The following is a 21,155-nucleotide window of genomic DNA, read 5'->3' as shown; positions in this document are numbered from 1 at the left end:
ACGCTCACATAGCTCTTCAAAAACTCAGTTATCCTTTGTGTGGTGGCATGAGGCATCTTCACCACCTGCGCCCACCTTGTTAAAACATCCACAACTACTATGCAGAACGTCTGACATCCCTCACTACATATTGGCCCAAGCAAATCAATCGCTAGTTTCTCCCACGGTCTTCCCAGTATGTCAGTTGGGGCCATAAGCCATCTTTCACTCACATACACCTTGTCACTATTAGCGCAAAGGATACAATCCTTAACACTCTTCCCTATCTGGGCATCGCACTGCGGCCACCAATAATTATTCCTTATCGCTTGCTTTGTCTTCACAATCCCTTGATGACTTTGATGTCCGAGGCATATTATTTTCTCCTTCAATCCCTCCGGTAGTATCAGTTTGTCTCCCCTCATGAGAATTCCATCACGTACATGTAGCTCATTTCTCAAGTTCCATAGTCCTTCAACGCCTGCCTCTCTCACTGCATCTTTATTCAGTCCTTCTTCCAACACGTCTTTAATGATAATCTTCATTTTGTTGTCTCTTTCCATTTCCTCACACCACTCCTACTTGGAAATCGAGAGTTCCCATATTTCACAAATCACCTTCTGTTCCTCATTGTCATCCTCATCTTCCACACTATTAGTCATGTGTGACAGACAAACCGCCGCATAATTCTTCACTCCCGGAATATATAGGATAGCAAAGTCAAACTCCTGGTTTGTGGTCTGTATGCAGTTCAAACTTAGTATCCCAGACAAAACTCCTAAAATTTTCAGTGGCCCACTTGACTACTAGAACTTCTTTTTCAATTGTCACATAGGTTTTCTTAGGAGCTTTCAAGAAGCGTGATGCAAAAACGGGACACATTCAGCCCTCAACAGTCTGGACTCTGATGTGGGGTCTTCCAATAACCACCTAGCCACATATTGTAGCTGGCTGGCCCGATAATAAATCTCAAAACTGGGCAAATTGATGCCCCCTCGGTCATACATGGTTTGCAGTTTCCATAGCGCTATTCTATTTCTGGTGTTGTGCCATATGAATCCTCTGCATATGCCCTGGAGCTTAACAAATAACCGCTTGGGTATCTTGTATGGTATATTCCCATTCATGCCAGACTTGATGAGGTTTCTAGAGTATCCATCTCCCCAATCTTGAGACCAGCAGGGTAGACAATGACACAAGATAATAATGCAATCTCAAATCTCTAACGGTCGCCAGATAAGAAGTTGGCAGTGGGTGTCTGATAACATAACTGACACCTTGCCTTGGGCAATGTAAAGAGCAGCTTGAAGCTCAAGAAAAGTGATTGCAAGTATCTGAAATGTTGTAACCTCTAATATTATCAGCTGGACGAATAAACAACACCTTGCTACATATTCCTACACTGTTGGTAACTGAGTGAAATATTGTCAAAGCAAATCAGACAGTATACCATGCCATAGTACCATCTAACAGACACTTAATGATCACCAAATTAATGCTAAACCAGTCCTACCCACATTAGTGAACAAAGGGAGATAGGCAAGGGGTGCCTGAAGGTGAAAGCTACTGCCTAAACGCTCTGCTACCTCCCTTTCTGATACGCGCTGCGGTGAGTGCACCTTGCAGCGTCACTTAGAGGGGGATTTGCTTCTCCTGATCTGCACCTGAGCCTCCCTGGAGGCGTAGCACAGCTTGCTAATGCTTTGTGGCTTGGCTCCTGGAACAGCCTCTTTCTGCTCCACTGGGGTGAGCCACTTTAAGGTGGCTGAGATTGAACAGCCCCCCTCTTTCGGCATCAGGCACTGTGGTGGTGCCTGAAATCACTCAAATGCGTTACTTATCACAGACCCCCCATTTAGTTAAAAGTAAGCTCCGACTTCATAAGTCTGTATAGTAAAATTAAAATGCTGGGTGTTGGCAAAAAGCAAAAAAACACCAAATCGCTTCCCGCATGCTCATACCCTCTGAGAAATAGAGTGAACTGCTATATGGCAGCAGAAAGAAGAAGCCAAACTCTGCCTAAAATGAGTCGGATATAGGTTTTGAGGGCTCAGCCTCTTGTTTCACTGGAAAGTTTTACGAGAGCCTCCAGCCCTCAGACAGGATGGGGGGGAGGTGGCACACAAGAACACACATGGGAGGTTTGGATGCGAGCCCAAGCCAATGGACATTCCTGCAATGCAGAGAAATAGAAAAATAGAGAGGAGGCCAGTAAGGCCTCTGGATACAAACCTGCAGGACCGGGAAAAAATAACTAACTTCTTCCCTGTACTTGCATCAGCTCGACCTTCGGGCACAATGGGCCTCATTATGACTCCGGCGGTAGCCGTGCCGGTAAAAATAGCATGCTGCCACCGGAGTCATGTTTTTTTTCCAGCATCTGGCAATGGGGAATCACCGGGGCATTAGAGCCCTGGCGGTCCCTACGGCCAGGCGCCGTAAAAAAAACTCCCCATTCCAATTCGAATCCCATTGGACTCAAGGGGAATGGGGAGGACGGATGCACCAGCACTGTGTGCAACAGTGCCAGTGCATCCGTGAAGGTCTGCGAGCGTGTGCCGTTCTGCCCGCCAGGTCAGACCTGGTGGGCAGAAATGCACCCGCTCGCAGAACTCTGAGTATGCTGGTCCGATAACAACCCGTTGTTACCGGACCGGCATACTCATAATGAGGACCAATGTCTCTGATGAGCCCTTCTCCATCTATTAGCATCATTGACGACAACAATTATTTGCTGAATATGTGCCTGAATCTGCAATGGGCATCATTACCTTGGCCTTTGACTGAAAGAGAGGTTTTGGCCTCTTTACCTGACACAAACTAGTAAGCAACACCCGACCGAGAACGCATTGAAAATATCGAATGTGACAATGACCTAAGCACCAATTATGACTCATCGGGCAACAACTCCAATCAAATGACAAAATTAAATGACTCTGATTATGCTCCCACGCTGAACAACATAGCAGTGACTATGCATGATATCTACAGACTTTGCTCTACCCGAGCCAATGAGTAAAGAGCTATAAAAAGTATCTTGGCAAGGGTGGTGGACATCATTCTGTCAAACAGACCCGTGTGTGAGGAGCAGAGAGCTGGTGTGAATGGAAGGGTGGCTGAACTGGAGGAGGAGGAAGAGGCGATCTTTAATGATTCCAGTATGTTATACAAGCCACCAATATTCCCCAAGAACATGGATGCCTCCATGTTGGCTGACAAACACAATAAAGTAGTTCCCAAGCACACGTTTTTCATGATGTATGAGCCTGGCGCCATAGGCGCCAGGACTGGCCCCAGGAGGGCTTTGAAGAGGATGCCAGGCTCTAGAGGCCCGAGTCCTGACTCCACCTGGCCAATGGGTTTACCAGAGGGGGTTTTGGGCGAGGGTCGTGGCAACTATAGAGGACAGCAATTGCATGAGGGAAATAGAAAATACAATGGACTCTGTAACAGCGACTTCACTGGCACATTCCGTGCTGGTCAAGTAATCCTGCTTAAGAAGGAAAGGGAAACATAAGGTCAAGGTGCAGGCAACTAAGAAGATTCACCAAGGAACGCGGGGGCACTTGCAGTGACATAAAATAGGCCAAAACAACAGTCCTTGCAAACAAGGAGGGAGCTAATACTTCGAAGAAAGGTCTCAAGTCAAAGGATTGACCACGGCACGTGGCACATCTGGACAAGTGGATCCAATAACCTGAGGTGGACACAGCTCCCTATGTTGAGCTCAAGGGTGCTAAAAATCTAAAAGCACATTCACCTGGGCAGCAGGACAAAATAGACATCGGGGTGCAATGTGGGAACCCCATTGATTTATCAACACCAGGGGCTTATAAAGGGACGGCTGATGTGGAGGTAACTGGAAAAAGCATTCATGAGCAACATACAAATAAGTTCACTCAGGCATGGGGTGTTGGGTGTTGGAGACACAGAAGCCTAACAAGCAAAGACATTAGGCATCTTCAAACTCCCTCTAATGTCCCTCTGCCCTATTCTCGTATCATTTGGATTAAGGAAATTTCCCCCACAGAATTGTCTCCCTACCTGAATTCAGGATAAGTGGAGGCAAGTGGTGTTTAATGGTGTTCGCTGGAAGAGCCCGTGCCCCGCAGTGAAATGTGCAGTCGTTAAAGAATGGATTAAAAAAAAAAGACAACACTTTCTGGAGAATGGCGCTGCATATGAAAAGCCAAACAGGAGCATGCACATCACTGCCGGTAAGACAGCATGCCCTCTTTCACTGTGATTGCCTGGCTGAATTATATCGGGAAAGGCCGATGGCCACGGCAATGAAAACTCAAAAGGAGGAGGGTCGCAATAGCATCAGCGAGCCTGCGGGGGTTTGAATGTTCAGATTGGAGGAATTTATTCCATGTCCGAACGAAACTGAAACTGGAGTCTGCTCCTGGAGCAGCGAAGGACAAGTAGACAAGGATACTGGAGCAATCGTGGAAGGTGGACCAACGTCCCCCACTGAGAAGTCGCTACTTCAAACTAATGCTGAGCTCGATCTCGGTAAGAGGGGATGGGGGAAGATTGCCACCGCGAAAATAAGCCTTCAAGACTCAGCCCCACTATGGGGACGGACTGTAACAGCAATGAGTCACAATAAAGATCAAGAGCCTATAACTGACTTGGAGGAGGGTCGGAAAAGAGGACTCGAGGATCTGAAGACTCTGGAACATCAAGCGAACAAAGTGAAGCAACTCCCCCGACAATGGAGGGAGCATGAGTCCCAAAAACAATCATCCATCCAGGCTGTTGTGACCCAAAGAAAAGACCTAAAAAACTCTGAATTAGCTGCACAGCTGGCTGATTTGACCAAAAAAATAATGTGTCAAAAAAGGAAAAGCCTAGCTACTATTAAGGATAGGCTGATTGCTCTAGATCAGGATATGACAATTGCAGACATGAGTGAGGGGAGTAGAGCAGACCTTAACCCAAAAGGTCCTGAGGTGGGTGCCAGGTCTAAGATCCCCACCAGATTGTAATCAGCTTGCAAACAAATTGGTACCTTATCTACGCATGTAACTTTAGAACAAAGTAGCGAAAAGAGAATTGAGAATGTAGGTGCTCAGAGAGTCTCGAGATAAACCCATCAATTATGCATGAGCAAGGATGCTATTCTGTCATTATCAGAGATGGATGATTCGATATTTGAAAAGAGTAGCTCAGGTAGCAGCACTTCCTCCTCCTCGATGATGACCTCACACAATTCTTCTCACCTTAATCGGGAAGACTGGAAAAGGGAGTGGAAACCATCAAGTGAAGAATAGAGTCATATCCAACAGTCGATGATGGCAGCTCTTACTATTTCACTAACTACATTCACCAGATTATATGAAGCAATCCATAGCTCTCTACAAGATCAGGAAACCCTAATTGCGATAATGCAGACAAAAATGGCCTAGCCTGGAAGGCTTTGTTGTTAAGGTCGAAGAGAGATTGGATACAGAAACAGAGGCATCTCTCCAATGGCAGAACCGCCTATGTGATATGGCGAGGAGAGAATCCACTGACAAGGAGCTTTTAATGGACGCTATCTTGGAAGACTGCAAATGGATGAGGGCGCAATGGAAATGGGAGCAAGAAAGGAACACTGAAAAACCTAGATCAAAACAACCCAAAGCAACTTCAAAGGTCCCATCTAGTCCTAGTGGTGACTTGGAAGTAGGGGAAGTACCGGCTACCAGAGAGTCTGCAACTCAAGGGCAAGCGTACGAAGCAAACATGTTGGCTAGTCAACCTAGGTAACAACCAGGCAGTATCTGCGGGGATCACTGGAAAGAGGAAAAAGGAAGGAAAATTGGAGAAAAGAACCAAAAATGTAACAGCAGTGTGGAAGAGAACATCTAATGGTTCAAGGGCTTTTTTGGTTCAAGGGAACTTAAGAACACCACCGCCCCTTGATATGAGACAATCCTCGAAACGCCCGAGAAGAGAACTGGCACTGCCCCAAGAGGAATTATTGACCAAGGAACTAGAACCAGCATCTCCTGATCGGAGAACAAATGGAGAGATAGAGGGAAATAAGACCTCTACTGAAACATGCTTAACTGGCTTGATTGAAATAATGGACAGAGAAGAAGAAGAAGATGAGGAGTGGAATCATTTAAGCTGATCTGATTGTGTGGAAATTGAAAGATAATTCAATCAGATCTCTCAGAAACTGCAAAGGTGACTGAATACTAAATCCATGGACAAAGCCAAGCCGATCCCAGTTGGAAAAAATGACCATTCGTTCAAAACAATGGAAGAAAAAAGGTGAGTGCTGGGGGAAGTGCGAGTGAATGCAGAAGGAGCGAAAAGACTTGTATGAAAAGGCCACAGACATTACAACAGAGAAACAGAGTACAGATGATTTTAGAACAGGAAGCGCCCAAGAAAGATCTAAAGGTGTATCTGGAAAGATTTATATTGGGCCCAAACGCTCCAATCTTGAATCAAAGAAATGTCATGAAGCTTCTGCAGTACATACCTGCGCTTAGACATTTAACCACAGAGGAGATTAGGGTAGTGAAGTTTATGGTAGAGAAAATAATTGACTGGCTGATACTTCAGCTGTATTCACAAATAACCAATGAGGTCCTGTTGGCCCAGAGGGATATATTACTACCCCTGGGGTATGAACTGAGCGATTACCAGGAGAGGAGCAAAGTAAGTTGGAAGGAGGTGCCGAATAAAAAACCTACTGATCCGTGCTCTAAGAAAATAACGAGTAGAAAAGGGAATCCTGATGAGGGAGAAACAATAAAGACTAGGCAATTGCTCTTTCCCAACAAGATCTTCTACCTCTAAAGTTCACCATCGAGAATCAAAGCTACAAACAGAAGAGCAGACTTATTTCTCAAACCGGAAACCATCAAGAAGATAAGCAAACTAATTGGGACTGGGAAGCTAGGGCTTTGGGCAACTGCAAACAGAAATAGACTGGCCAAACCCAAGATGAACATCGGCTTCTCATTGAATCTTGGATACAAGAGGACATACATCTCTTTTTGCCACAAATCCATGTAGGTTGGGCCAATAGGACATTTTATGCTTCCAAGAGACTTGGCTCAGATCTATTCCCTCATGTGAAGGGTATGAGTCATACCTAAATCCAGCTTGCAAAGGTATCCTAGGGAGTCACTACTCTGGACTCCTAACTTTGATAAAGGTGGATGTGGGACTAGCAATAATTAGCCAAAAAAACCTGAATCCATATTTGCAAATCTTATAGCTAAGGAGGGGAAAGCATCCAGAGGTAACAAATTATCTGCTAGTAAATGTGTATTGGAAGGTCAATATGTGTCGAAAGGGGAAATTCATTAAAGTAATAGTGAGTAATGTAGACAAAGCTATGATCGAATGGGAAGATCCCTGCATTATCATATTTATTTTATTTATTTATTTATTTTTATTTATTTATTTGTTTATTTATTTATTTGCATTTTTAAAGCGCAGCAGCTGCCCTGGGGCATCGTGGCGCTGTTACAAGAAGGTTTACTTGGCATGTTGAATCGGTTACAGGAATGGCTGTGGTTCCAGGGTTACATAGGAACCATAGCCATGATACAGTAGTAATTTACAGACAATATTGCATGCGATACAATTGGAAACTGGGTTTCACTTAAATAGAGTGGTTTTCAAGGCTTTTCTGGAGGCTGTGTGGGATGTTTCCGCTCTTAGCTTGGGCGGAAGGGAGTTCCAAGCTTTTGGCGCTAGGACTTCGAAGCTCGAGCCGCCAGCTTTGACTCTGGTGAAGTTAGGGATTGTAAGTTGGTTGGCATATAGGTCCCTTTTGGGTCTGAGTGATTGGACTGGTTGTATCCGTTCATTGAGGCGGTTTGGGCTATGCATCTATGTGTGATTGTGAGAGTCTTGAATTGAATGCACTCTTTAACTGGGAGCCAATGGGCATTTTGTCTTGCTAGGGAGATGTGTTCTCTCTTTGGTATATTGAGGGCTGCTCTCAGGGCATTGTTTTGTGCAATCTGGAGTCTGTTAATGTTTTTGGCCGAGGTACCTAGCAGGAGGACGTTGCAGTAGTCTAGTTTCGCGCCTATAGTGGCTCTGGCGATGTTGAGGCGGTTTGTGGTGGACAGGTGGGGCTTTACTGTATTGATTATCTTGGTTGTAAGGGCTGCCGAGGAGGAGATGTAGCTGACATGTCTGTCCATGGACAGGGTGGAGTCTAGGTATACCCCCAGAGTTTTTACAGCTGGGAATACGGAGATTACTGAGTTCTCGATGAGGAAAGTACTATATTTCTTGTCTAGCTTGTTGAGGGTTTCTTTAGGGCCTACTAGTAGGATCTCTGTCTTGTCTCCGTTGAGACAGAGGCCATTGGCTGCCATCCATGCCTGGATAATGGCATAAGTATTTTGTAGGGTTTTCAGGTCTTGCTCATAGTCACCAGTTAGTGGGAGAAGGATTTGAGTGTCGTCGGCATAGTTGGTGAACGTTATGCCGAATTCTTCTAAGTCGTTGAATAGTGGGAGTGTGAATAGGTTGTAGAGAGTCGGGGAGGTGCAAGACCCTTGTGGAACTCCACAGTTGATTGGCGAGGGGGTGGCTGACGCTTGGTCTGAGTAAACTCTCATAGCTCTGCCTTTGTCAGTTTGGTCTAACTTATCCTCTTCTTCCGAATAGGCCCCCGACTCCCCTTCCTCCCTTTCCACCTCACCTTGAAGTTTTCGGCGTTGTGACAGCGTTGGGTTGTCTTTTGCTCGAGTCTTTACTCCTTTTTTTTGCAGATGAAGGCGACCAAGGTAGGACGCCACAGTGACACCCAAAGGGTGATCTGTGGCAACCCTCCGCAGCTGCCGAGTACTGGGGAAAAAGCCAAAGGCATAAAAAACCCCGGAAGAGATGAGATTCCGCAGCTGAAGAGAGCTCGAGTATAATGACTCCAAAGGATACTGCAGCGAAGTAGGAACCAACACAGCGAGGGTGGAAGTGCTGACAAGAAAGGCAGATAGCGGTACTCAGAAAGAGTGAACCCGTAAGTACTCCAGCCAGAAATGGTAGGCAAGGCAATCCGAATACCAGGCAGTGGTCGATACACGGGAGGAGCAACAGGTAAATCCAAGCAGGAATGGGCGAGGCAGGGCGCTCCGATATGCAGGCAAAAGTCGGAACCGGGAAATCAGTGGAGAGAAAAGAAGAGAAGGAGAGAGGAAGGAGAACAAACTCCGCGAGGGAGGAAGTAACCAGGGTAGCCAGGAAAAGGTAAACTGAAAGAAACGAAGGGAAGCGCACTCACGGAAGACGGGAGGGTGGAAGGGAATATTAAGTGGATCAGAAAAACAAGCGGGGAGGAAAAATGTAAGAAAACAGTGATAATCAGAAAGGGAATTCCAAAAGGAGATAGCGCAGACAAGGGACAGAACGAAAACTGTACGTTGCAACGCAACCCGACCCCGGAAGTGAAATGTATAAATACCGGTGTCGGGAGGCTGCAGGTACAACTAGACCGACACCTCACGTTTTCATTGGACGTGATGATGCCAGCAAAGGCGGACGCAGTCTCCACCTATTCCACAGCCGCCAGATTCCCCGCGGTGTGACAGCCTTCCAGGAAGGATGAGATCCAAGCTGTGGCATTGGATGAGAAGTGGGCCGTGTTGGTGAGATGTGTACTTAGTGTTTTGTGGTCGACTAAGTCGAACGCGGCTGACAGGTCAAGGAGTAGGAGGATGGCGCATTTGCCTTTATCCATGTTTTTTAGGAGTTGGTTCTTAAGGTTGAGTAGTGCTGACTCTGTGCCATGGCGTGGGCGGACACCAGACTGTCTCTTACCTAGGATGTTGTGAGATTCAAGGTAAACTTGTATCTGTAGGTATGCGGCCTTATCGAGGGACCTGAACATTTGCTTGCTGAATGGTGAAGGCTGGCCCTTAAAAGATTTGCAAATGGATGAAAGAGCGCAAAGTTGGGTGTCAGAAACAACTGCTAGAGAATTGTTCATGCTAAATGCACAAACAGAAGGCGATCGACCAGGTGCATGGACATGGGGAAGGGTTCAGCAGAGATCTTGCTTGGATTACTCTTTTGTTTCAAGAAACATGAGAGAAAGGGTTGAAGGTTTTGAGATAGTGAAGCAATCTCTAAGTGATCACAATCTTTTGGCCATTTCTCTGTGTGATATTAATCCTGTACAACCTCTGGAGAAAATGGGTCTGGTTGAGGTAACCTGAGGAGGAAATAGGCTTAGGATAAAACAAAATGAGGTCATGAACATTGCTCGGGAATATGAGTGCTCCATAGAAAAGAATCAAAGTAATGTGGAATATTCATGGATCCTAAAAGACTACAGAAAAGTGAGCAACAAAGGAGGAAAATTGAATATACCCCCAAAATATGCCTATGATAACACGCTAGTGACGGCTAGAAGAGAACTAAGATCTGATGTTAGAAGACAAGGGGAGGAGGGGAGGCCCGGGAATGGATGACAAGATACGTGCCCACAAACAAATATATCGCAATTGGTTACGGCATCTAGGGCACTAAGAATGCAAAAGGATGAAGAGAAAATGTTGAAAACCATCTGCTTAAAAAACACAAGAAATCTGTGGGAACTCCTAAATAATGGAGGACATTTTAGAGCGACTCACATGATGGGTAAAGTAACCAAAGACAGATGGGTTTCCCACAGTTCTGCCTTGTTTGCTAGCCCTCAGGGTTTAAATCAAATTGTAGAGGGGATGGGTGCAAAGAGCTGGCACTTTGCATTTGAGGAGGAAGATGCTAGATTTATGATAAGCGAACTATGCTCTACGATGGACTGTCTAATCAGGTCTTCAAGGAGAACATAGAGGTATGGGGAAGATTGCTAGCATCCATGTTTAGACAGATAATGCGGACCAAGCAAGTGCCAACAACATGACGGGAAGCTATCGTAGTTCCCATTTTCAAAAAAGGGCGATCGAGGTGATCCAAAAAACTATCGCCTGATCGTCCTTTTGCATTCCCTGGGTAAATATTTTGCATCGCTTCTGTTGCGAGATTTAAAGGCATGGGCAACAAAAGCAGGTAGATTAGACCCAAGACAAACTGGTTTGTCAAGGGAGTAGAGACCCCGTTAAATCTATTCATCATTAATATCCTGAAGCAGAGGTCATTGGAGTCAAAAACCTGTGTGTAAATGGCCATCATGGACCTTGAACAGGCCTTCGACCAGGTACATAGAGAATGCCTATGGTCCAAGTTGAGGAAATGGAACTGCCCAACGGACCTGGTGGTAGCCATGAGGGCCCTATACACAAATACCTTGATGCAGGTTTGACTTACCGCTAAGGGCCACCTTTCAGGGAAAATTGACATACATTGTGGATTAAAGCAGGGTTGCACTCTGGCGCCCCTGCTTTTTAGCCTATATGTTTCAGACTTTGGCGAATCACAGAAAGTAGTCCGTGCATTTCCACTGAGGATAAATTCGATCGAGGTACCCTGGATACTGTATGCCAACAACTTGGTTTTTATAGACCAAACGCCCGTTGGCCTACAGAGGCGAATCAAGGCCTTTAATAAATACCGGAAAGACAATGGTATGAGGATCAACGTGAGGAAATGATAGGTCCTAGCTTAGTCATCCATGTACAGAAAATAAAAGGCTAAGTTTGTGTGGAGAGTGGAGGACCAAGAATTAGAGGTTGTGGATGCAATGATTTAACTAGGCCTTGTAATCAATAAGAACATAGATAAGGGCCATCACATCTCATTGAGGGTGAAAGTGAAAAAGCTGACAGTACAGGGTGCAGCATTACACAGAAAATATGGCAGTTACTCCCTGATTCCCCTTATTACATTCTATCGTCAGAAGGTTATCCAGATTTTGACCTATGGCGCGGAAGCAATGTTGAACCTATTGTGATGAATCTGGGGGGTTTCTTTAGGCAGAAGACCTTGAAACTACCTAATTCTCCTCTGAAAACCATGATACAATATGAGTTGAGGCTACCGTCATTAGCCTCCGTAGTGCTATGGAAAACCATGGCACTATATAGGAAATGCATGCTGGCGGAAACTGTGGCCTCCTTTGCAATTCTCAAAATGCAAGATAAATGTTTGACTCAGTGGAGGCTAAAGGTGGAGGCACTTTTGAGGGATTCAAATATCGAGGTTGAGGAACTGATTTCAAATCCCACAAAAGTTGAAAAAAAGCTACAGGGGTGTCATGATTTCTAGCCAGGGGGTCTCCTTTAAACCTTTACCCCCTTTTGGGGCAAGTGCAGGCAGGTGGGGAGATCAGATAGGGGCCAAGTGGGTAAAGGCCTGGCATTCAAGGCACTCACAGCAGTCACTCAGAGTAAACACTCCTATCTCTTAGGGTAATTGCCTACGTGTTTACCGGTATTTACTTCACTTACTGCCACTCCAATATGGACATTGAGGAACATCCTGGCTTCCAGGAAGTTACAAGGCATTCTAGTATTTGGGGGGCCACGCCCGAAGAGCAGCCTGTGCTTCGTGTGCTTCCTGTAAGCTAGAGAGCACATGTTTACAGCCGCCTTGTTCTCAGTCTTCAGCCTTCCCGATTCGATTCCATCCGGCGACCGGGGTCAGCGCTCACTTCATTAACCCTGCAACGAGAAGAAGGAGAGATATAATACAGTTAGCTCACAGTGAGTTACACACGCCTGCAAATCGCCACGCTGCATGCTCTAAAACGCTGTTCTTCATTGCGCGCATCTACGGCCAGCCTCGGGTATCCTGCAAAGAAAGAGAAAAGGCATTAGTCGCTTGCAGCAGAAACTGCTGTTCTTTTTCGCGCATCTACGGCCCGCCTCAGGCATCCTGCAAAGAAAGAGAAAAGACATTAGTATTCTTTCACCATCTCCGCTCACCGCTGTTGCTGCAGTCCAGTGCTGTGAACTGGCACATAGCACCACAGCAGAATGGAAACACCAGATTCGCCCAGTGAGGTAACTGGGCAGTTACGAACTTTGAGACTCTACTTACCTGAACTTACCTGCGAACTTACCTGAACTGAAGTCCCAGTGCAGAAACTGGGTAACACAAACCCTTGGAGCTAAAGCAGTGCATTCGACAGCTACTCCAAATCAACTCCCACAAAATAGCACCCCTGCATGAGCAGGGTGGAGGGCGCACCAAATTAAACAACAGGTGAGACACGCACCAGGGTGCTTAGATATCTAGGTGGGTTGGGAGGGCGAAGGAGGGTTGCTATCCCTTGGAGTTCACCCCTAACTATTCACTCTTTTGGCAGGTAAAATTTCCCACTAACTGAAGGGTGGTGTAGAACCATAGAAGGAACCGGGGGACTCCATTGCTCCTGCAGAGACTCAGGTAAGCGTGACAAGGGGTTAGCCTGGATAGAAACCATAGAGGGCAGAAAAACTGACAAATTGAGAACAATTCTGAGCAGGGAGCGGAAGGGTTTGAACCAGCTGCCAATGTACATCCAAAAGTTTCCTTCCTCACGATACACAGACATTTTGTTCAGATGTAGATTAAACATCCTGGCCACTAGGGAATTCCAACTAGCGAGGATCAAAACTGAACGAGCAAACTCACACTGTAGCTACTGTGGGATGGTGGGGAGGGTGGAGACACTGGGGGTCATTACGACCTGGGTGCAAAGGGATACTGGGCACCTGTAATGACACCGGTGCCGGTAATCCCTTTGCGGGTCACTCCCTTAACGCCTGGTTTTACCAGGCGTTATGGACGGGACCCGCAAAGGGATACCGGGGTCAATAACGGTACCGCAAATTGCGGTACCGTTATTGACACCTTCCCCCTTCGCATTGAGCCCTATGGGGGCTAATAGCGCCATGACTAGCACCAACCTCGGAATGAGGGCAACTCTTTCACCTAATTACCGCTTGTAAATCCCTAGTAGAAGTACGATTGAGATACCTGGAGGGCCACACTGGGCAAATTTCAACATTGTCGGCTGAAACATGGTGGGAATGGGTTCTATTGGGGTAAAAAAACGAGTTTGGTACTAGCTGTGATGAAACTAGTGGAATATGTGTTAAAAAGTAAAGATTAAAGTAGCGGGGCAATGTGAAATATCGAATTGGAAAGGTATCTTGTAACTAATTTTACTGCTTAAAGGAAAGCATATATCTATATGTAACAGGAACTGTTAAAGGTGTGAGAGGAATTGTTTAGGATGCTAAATGATGAATGAGTAGATCTTGAATGATTTGATGTTAATGAAAAAGGTTTTAATTCTGTGAAACCAATAAACATTTACATCAAAAACTAAAATTAAAAAAAATTAAGGACATTTTCCCCACATAATTTTCTCCCTACCTGAATTCAGGATAATTTGATGCTCCTTTTTCAACAACTCAGCTAACTTCACATTATGTCAACACAAGACATTGAATCTGTGAAACTTCCTCCATATTTCAGTCAGACCAATTGGGCGGGTATAACCCTTCTGAGCAGAATGGTGGTAGAGAAAATAATCCTATTTGCGAAGGACTTTTATGATATTGGTTTTTTGAATGAAGTCCAACAGGGCACAGCCAATGAGGACGTGAACTGGCTCCTCCCAGTGTGGAAGGCAAGGGTAAAAAATTGCCTAACAAATCCGAGTGGCCTGCAAGAAACCAGATCCATGCGCAGAACCAGTACAAAGGTTGTTTAAAAACGCAGAAAGAAGTTCAATGGACCAGGGTTTGGGAGGAGGAGAACTACTGACCAACAGAAACTGCTGCCTTGGGAGTAGCTGTCGTGGAACATGTTGGGTTTTTGATCTTTCACATCGCAGCTTGGAGGATATGAAGCCTTGGTGAAATCAGACATATTTCTCCTGCAGGAGACATGGCTCACGACAACCTTATCTCTGGACAGTTATCAAATATGAACAGAATCAGCAATCAAGGCACGAATGGGGAGCCCAAGGGGAGGCCTCAGTCAAAGATATGTGGCCTCAAAGTATATCCTTAAATCGACTAATATCAACTATCTGGCGGTAGAAATTAAGAACTTTGCACTAAAAAACAACTGTGTTTTGATGCTAAATTTGTACGACCCCACTGACGGCATCTTGACCGAGACTTTGAAGAGCTGGGTGGTGGACCTTCTGACCTATTGGAGGTTAAAAAAACAGTGGATACATGATGGTCGCTGGGGACTTTAATGAACATTGTACCTCCTTGGAAGAAGACTGTTGCTCAGACTTTGTGGGCGGCCAGGTAGAATCGGCGTTGGTCTTTGGCCCGTTTATTATTAAAGAGGTTGAATAAATGGACGGAAGCACTCTCAGAACTTAGTCTTGTCCCTCTGATTCCGAGTGGGAGCCTAAATTAGATGGGGGTCTCTACCCAGTCAAATGGTTGTAGCTTGTCCTGTTTGCACTGTATCTTTGTGAAGGACAAACTATGTGGCATTATACAGAAATATGAAATTGTGCACACTCCACCAAGTAACCATGCCATGTTCAAAGTTATGTACCACATGGAGGCGCAAAAGGCCCAAAACACAGCCTTAAGCAAGGTGATGGTTACTGCCCAAGGCAATCAAATTGTTTGGTCCAAGACGAACCTGAAAAGGTTCAATTTATATATTAGCAAAATGTTGTGCTCTCCTAAAGAATTTCTGAAACAGTGCAAGGGGGACTTGCGCAAGTCATACCAAGCAATCAGGCCATCGCTACATGCTCTATCCAAGATTAAGGCTCATGGTAAGAGTAATTCCCAACTTTTTGATTATAAAATACATATAGAAAAGTATGCAAAGAATAAAAGGGTGGCCGCAATTAAGAAAGACAAGACATTGACTGCAAGGTAACAAAAGATGTAAATAGGTTCTACTATTAGCAAATACAAGAACTGTCTGCGCACCCACAAAATTAGCACAAAGTCAGCAAACTGGAAAATGGTATTGCGCAAGTTCTGGTACTTGTATCGTACTTACATCTCTGCGATCACCCGAATGAGTAATGGTGCATTGCGGAAGCGGGGTGGCTTTGCCAGATACAAAGTTCATACTGGGACCAGGGGATTGCCAAAAATGCTGAAATGTTCCTTGAGCAGGGCGAATTGACCTTCAATATTGATGCCTTGACATACTAGACATAATAACTAAGCTTACGCCTTTGTCGGATCCTGGTCCGACGGCTTGGCTAACACAGTCTTAAAATCTAATCCGCAATTCTGGGCAAGAGTTTTATTTGACATGTACACCAACATTGGTACTTGGGGTGTTATTCCCCGCAGTTGGCTTATCTCCATCCTGATCCCGGTCCACAAGTGGGGTACATACACTGATCCTTGCAATTTTATATTGCTTGCGATGTTAGATACCAGCAGCAAAATCTTTGCAACATTATTACAGCACCTATTGGAAAAGTGGGCCAGGGAAAAGAAGCTACTGTGACTCAAACAGCTGGGATTCAGGAAGGGACACTCGACTATTCAGGCAATATGTGCTTTACGCCTACTTTCTACGGACGTCTTGAATGGGGCTGACAGAGCACTTTACCTGTGCTTCGTTGACTACTTGGCTGCCTTCGACATTTTGCATCGCCCTACCTCATGGGCTAAATTGGAGAAATGGGGTATTGACAGACAATTACTATATTGCATCAGAGCCTTATACACAGACACAAATGTTATAGTTCGATTGTCACAGGAGCGTGCTGTGTCCACCTGCATGCCTACCGATAGGGCCCTGAAGCAGGGGTGCATCTTGCGGCAGCCCTGCTTTTTAACCTCTACTTGGAGGACACAGGAGAACAATTTGTAGCAGGGGGGGGCCCTCCTCGTACTGGAGTAGAGGCCATCCTGTGGATTTGTTACACGGACGATACTGTCCTTTTGGACTGCACCACTCTGGGATTGCAGCGGGCTACTGATAATCTGGACTCCTTCGCTGAGACCAATTACCTAAAGATTAATTACACCAAAACTAAGGTGATGCAGATTTTGGGTAAAGAGCGACACTCTCTCTCATACAGATGGCACATTAGGGGCACTAAAATACAAGTAGTTAAGTCTTACATCTACTTAGGCCTCCCTTTATGCAGTACTCCCCGAGCACTGGCCTACTATTCTTACATTAAAACAAAAGTTCTAAGTTGTTGGCAAAGCCTTAAGGGATTTATTAAAGAGTCGGTGGCACCTCGATAGAGGGACTCAGGGAAATATATAGGAAAGCCATGCATTCTTTACAGATAAGAGACCATCCCAGATAAGCACGTGGGATGGCTTGATATCCTGGAGGGCAAGATTCTTAGGTCTCTACTGGGATTGCCTACAGCGTTCCCTGTTGCTGCAATAAGAATGGAGTTTGGTTTCACGTCACTTCACACACGGAGAAAAGTGAAGCATAGCAAACTCCATTTAAGTATAAACCAAGCAGCTGAGTCAGTTGATGCTCCAGGAATTTTGACTGTTCTTGACGAGCACATGTAATTTCGCAAAGCAAATTAAGCTGCTGGAGAATTAGCTGCATCCATGCAAAAACATTTGGAAAACATTGGACTGGCCTCCTTTGACCACGCCGATATTGGAATTCATCGGTACAAATAAAAGGATAGGTTTTATCAGTGGGATAGAGTTAGATCCATTGACACTCTCCATGCAAATAAACGCCTTATGGAATTTGCTGCCCAGAGCTTTGAATACGAAAAGCTGCGCAGTTATTTAATCAAAGTGTGTTCACACACCCTAAAACGGTTTGTCGTGTATTTGAGGCTAAACAACATCCCTGTGACGGAAAACCTTGGTGCAAGGGATAGGGTCCAAAGAGAAAAGAGAACATGTCGGTTGTGTGCAAATTGTGTTGAGTCCTGCAGCCATGTCTTAACTGCTTGCAAGAAAGTCGCACAGCTATACATAAAGGGGTACAGACGATTTTGCTCGTCCTCTGATTTGATTGAATCTGACCAGTTTTGGTTCACAATTATGTCTGCTGTATCCTTGGTCATTACTGTAGCATCATTTCATGTTTGGGATAAGATCAAGCCTCTACTATTAAGTAAGAATTTTGCACAAGATGGCTGAATACCCAAACGAATTGGAAATGGGGGCAAGCGCATCTGTGGGTGCATGCACTCTTCATAACAACTCCTAGGTGCTGATGAATTTTAGGTGACAAACACTTGGTTGATGAGGAATCTTTCAGTCTGTCGTTTGTATTAATGATGTCTTTTATATTCCGTCAGTATATTGTTTTGAAGTTTTTTTTTTATTGCAGTGATGATGATGAAAATCTTATGAAAAGTTAAACAATTGTTTTATGTGAAATCCTAATGAAATCTTATTTAACTGTTCTTTTCATGTATATGCAAAATGTGTGTTTTTCATAGCCACATGCATTAAATAAAAAAAATACCCCCCCTAGTGGTGTGGAAAGCAGGACCTCACAGGGAACGACTTCCCTCATGGGTATAAGGACTCCTGATCTATGAAGGACCTCCCTAACCTTCTTGTCCTTACACAGATAAAAACCCTAAAGTCTGCATAGAGTGCAACTGAAAGTGCTATGGTTTGTTACTGCAACATTCCCTCTCTTCCTGCCTTCAGTCTTGACACCACTCAGATGAGGAAGAACAAGAATAATTGCACACCTTTTAATAACAGTACTGGGAAAAGGTGGCCACAAGCAAGCATGAAGAGCACATCATGGAAACAACCAAAAGACTATGGGCCTCATTACGCAGTAGGCGGTAAGGGATTACCGGCACCGGTAAGAGGGTTGTATACGAATTGTTCATTTTACAACTGTTCGAATTACAATTGACCTTTTCACAATTGACCGAATTGTGAAGGTCAATTGTAACATATATGTGGGGGGAAACCCCCCACAACCCTCCACCTAACGCCAAACCCCCCAAAACCCCTATATATATAAATAAATATATATTACCAAACAGATATATATATATTTATATATATATATATATATACAGTCAATTGTGAAAAGGTCAATTGTGACCCTTTAAATTCGGTCAATTGTTCATTCGAACAATTGTAAACAAACAATTTGGGTAATACCGGTAAGAGCACCGGTGCCGGTAATCCCTTACCACCCTATTCCGAGGTCCCTTAGTGGGTCCCTTCCTTAACGCCTGGTTTTACCAGGCGTTATGGAAGGGACCCGTTAAGGGACTTCAGAGCTAATAACGGTACCGCAAATTGCGGTACCGTTATTAGCTCCATCCCCATTCCCATTGAGCCCTATGGGGGCTCGAATGGGAATGGGGAATGGTTCCCGGAATGGAGATTTACCGGGTCATCCAAGGTTTGAATGACCCGGTAAGTCCCTATTTCGGGAACACGGACCCGGAATGCGGTAAGGGGGTAGCCATGGCGCTAATAGCACCATGGCTACCGCCTACCGCGTAATGAGGCCCAATGACGTTGCGCTGAGGTGGGCCCAGCTTGGAGAGATAAAAACTGAGAAAAGACCGAAGGAAGAGGAGAGAAGCCAGCAAGGAGCCAGCAAAGCCCAGGAAGTTCAAACCCGGGAACCTTTCAGGTTTGAAGAAAAGCTGGTCCTCGTAAAAGAATACACGGAAGAGTGAAAGCATCAGAAGATTCCCGTGAGCAGGCAGGGAGCCAACTGACTCCAGTGTCGGGGAATTCAAGGTGGTGGTGTGACCTCTGGTAGGTGGACCACTCTGCCCAACAGCAACGCCGAGAGCACCAGCCCCAGGACTTTGTGGTTCAGCGCAGATGAACCAGAAGGAAACGACGAGCAAACAGCAACCCCCCTGCAACTCCAGGAAGAACCGACACATGTTACCAACACAAACAAGGTAACAGAAACTGTGGGAAACCTGGGTACAGTCCGGTGAGAACCGAGACTGGAAATTGCATCAGAATTAATTACCCTTGTCACAGTAATTACCAAAAAGACACACAGAGTGGAAGTGGCATCGGGAGTAATCTCCCTTGTCACAGTAATTACCAAAAAGACACAGAGTGGAAGTGGCATCGGGAGCAATCTCCCTTGTCACAGTAATTACCAAAAAGACACAGAGAGTGGAATTTTCATCAGAAGTAGTCTCTCTTGTCACAGTAATTGCCAAGAAGATTCAGAGAGTGGAAGTTGCATCAGGAGTAATGTCTCTTCTCACAGTAATTACGAAAAAGACACAGGGCCTCATCACGACTTTGGCGGTAACCCTTAAATCCGGCGGTCGCGCTATTACCGCCAGATTTAAGGTTCCGCCAAATCAGGACATCGGCGGATTTCGCCCCAGCTCTTGGCGCAAATGGGGAAAATTTGCACTATTACCGCCGGCGGAAAATCCGCCAGCGGTAAGAGTGCAAATTTTCCCCATTGAGCCCAATGGGGAATGGGGCATTCCCGAATGGGCTCAATGGGGAATTACATTACCGCCGAACTCGTGATCCGGAGCTATAAGCGCCGGGGAGTTTGGCGGTAGGGCTAATACCGCCGGCGGTAATACCACCGGCGTTACCGCCTAAGTCGTGATCAGGCCTGCAGAGTGGAAATTGCATCATAAGTAATCCTTCTTGTTACAGTAATTACCAAAGTGACACAGAGAGTGAAAGTAGCATCAGGTGTAAGCTCCCTCATCACAGTTGTGATACCCAGAGAACTAAGAGTAAAAAATGCCTCAGGAGTAATCTCCATCATCACAATAGTGATAACCAGACAACCAAGAGTCAAGAAAGCCTCTGGAGTAATCTCCCTCATGATAGTAGTGATACCCAGAGAACTAAGAGTCAAGAAAGCCTGGTGACTAATCTTCCCCATCACAGCAGTGCTAGCCAGAGACTAAGAGTCAAGAAAGCCTCAGTAGTAATCCCCTCATCACAATAGTGATGATGGAGATTCCTCCTGAGGCACTCTTGTTTTTCAGATGTTTGGATATCACTAATGTGACAAGGGAGAACACTCCTTAGATTATTTTGATGCTTGGAGGGTCTCGTGCTGCGGGCTGCCCTCCCAAGCATCAAAGGGGGTGACTCTCCCTTGGGGAGAATGGGCAAATACCATTGATTCGTCACATGCCCCAGTCTCTGGATTTCCTATACCTAAAGGGGAAGATATTCTCTGGCATGATGATAGGCAGGTGTGCATAGGCGTCCCTCTCGTTTCCTCCTCCATACATTATCTCAGCTAATGGGTAGTGGGTCCCGGCCCCCAGGGGTCACTAAGCCCCATCACTCAGTCCCAAAGATGTGACTTCGTCACACCCCACAACTGGCCTCCTTTGGCCAAAGAACATATCGGGT

The 21,155-nt window shown here is 45.5% G+C and overlaps 1 protein-coding gene across 2 annotated transcripts in view; it reads right to left on the bottom strand.

Moving 5' to 3' along the window:
- The window catches only part of STAP1 (signal transducing adaptor family member 1), a 618,379-nt gene that overhangs the window by 366,501 nt on the left and 230,723 nt on the right, over window positions 1-21,155 (bottom strand). The gene's annotated exons all lie outside the window — the stretch shown is intronic.

The sequence above is a fragment of the Ambystoma mexicanum genome, chromosome 6q (genome assembly GCF_040938575.1).
Source record: "Ambystoma mexicanum isolate Mex_15411 chromosome 6q, UKY_AmexF1_1, whole genome shotgun sequence".
Lineage (NCBI taxonomy): Eukaryota > Metazoa > Chordata > Amphibia > Caudata > Ambystomatidae > Ambystoma > Ambystoma mexicanum.
This window is presented reverse-complemented; position numbering and strand designations above follow the sequence as displayed.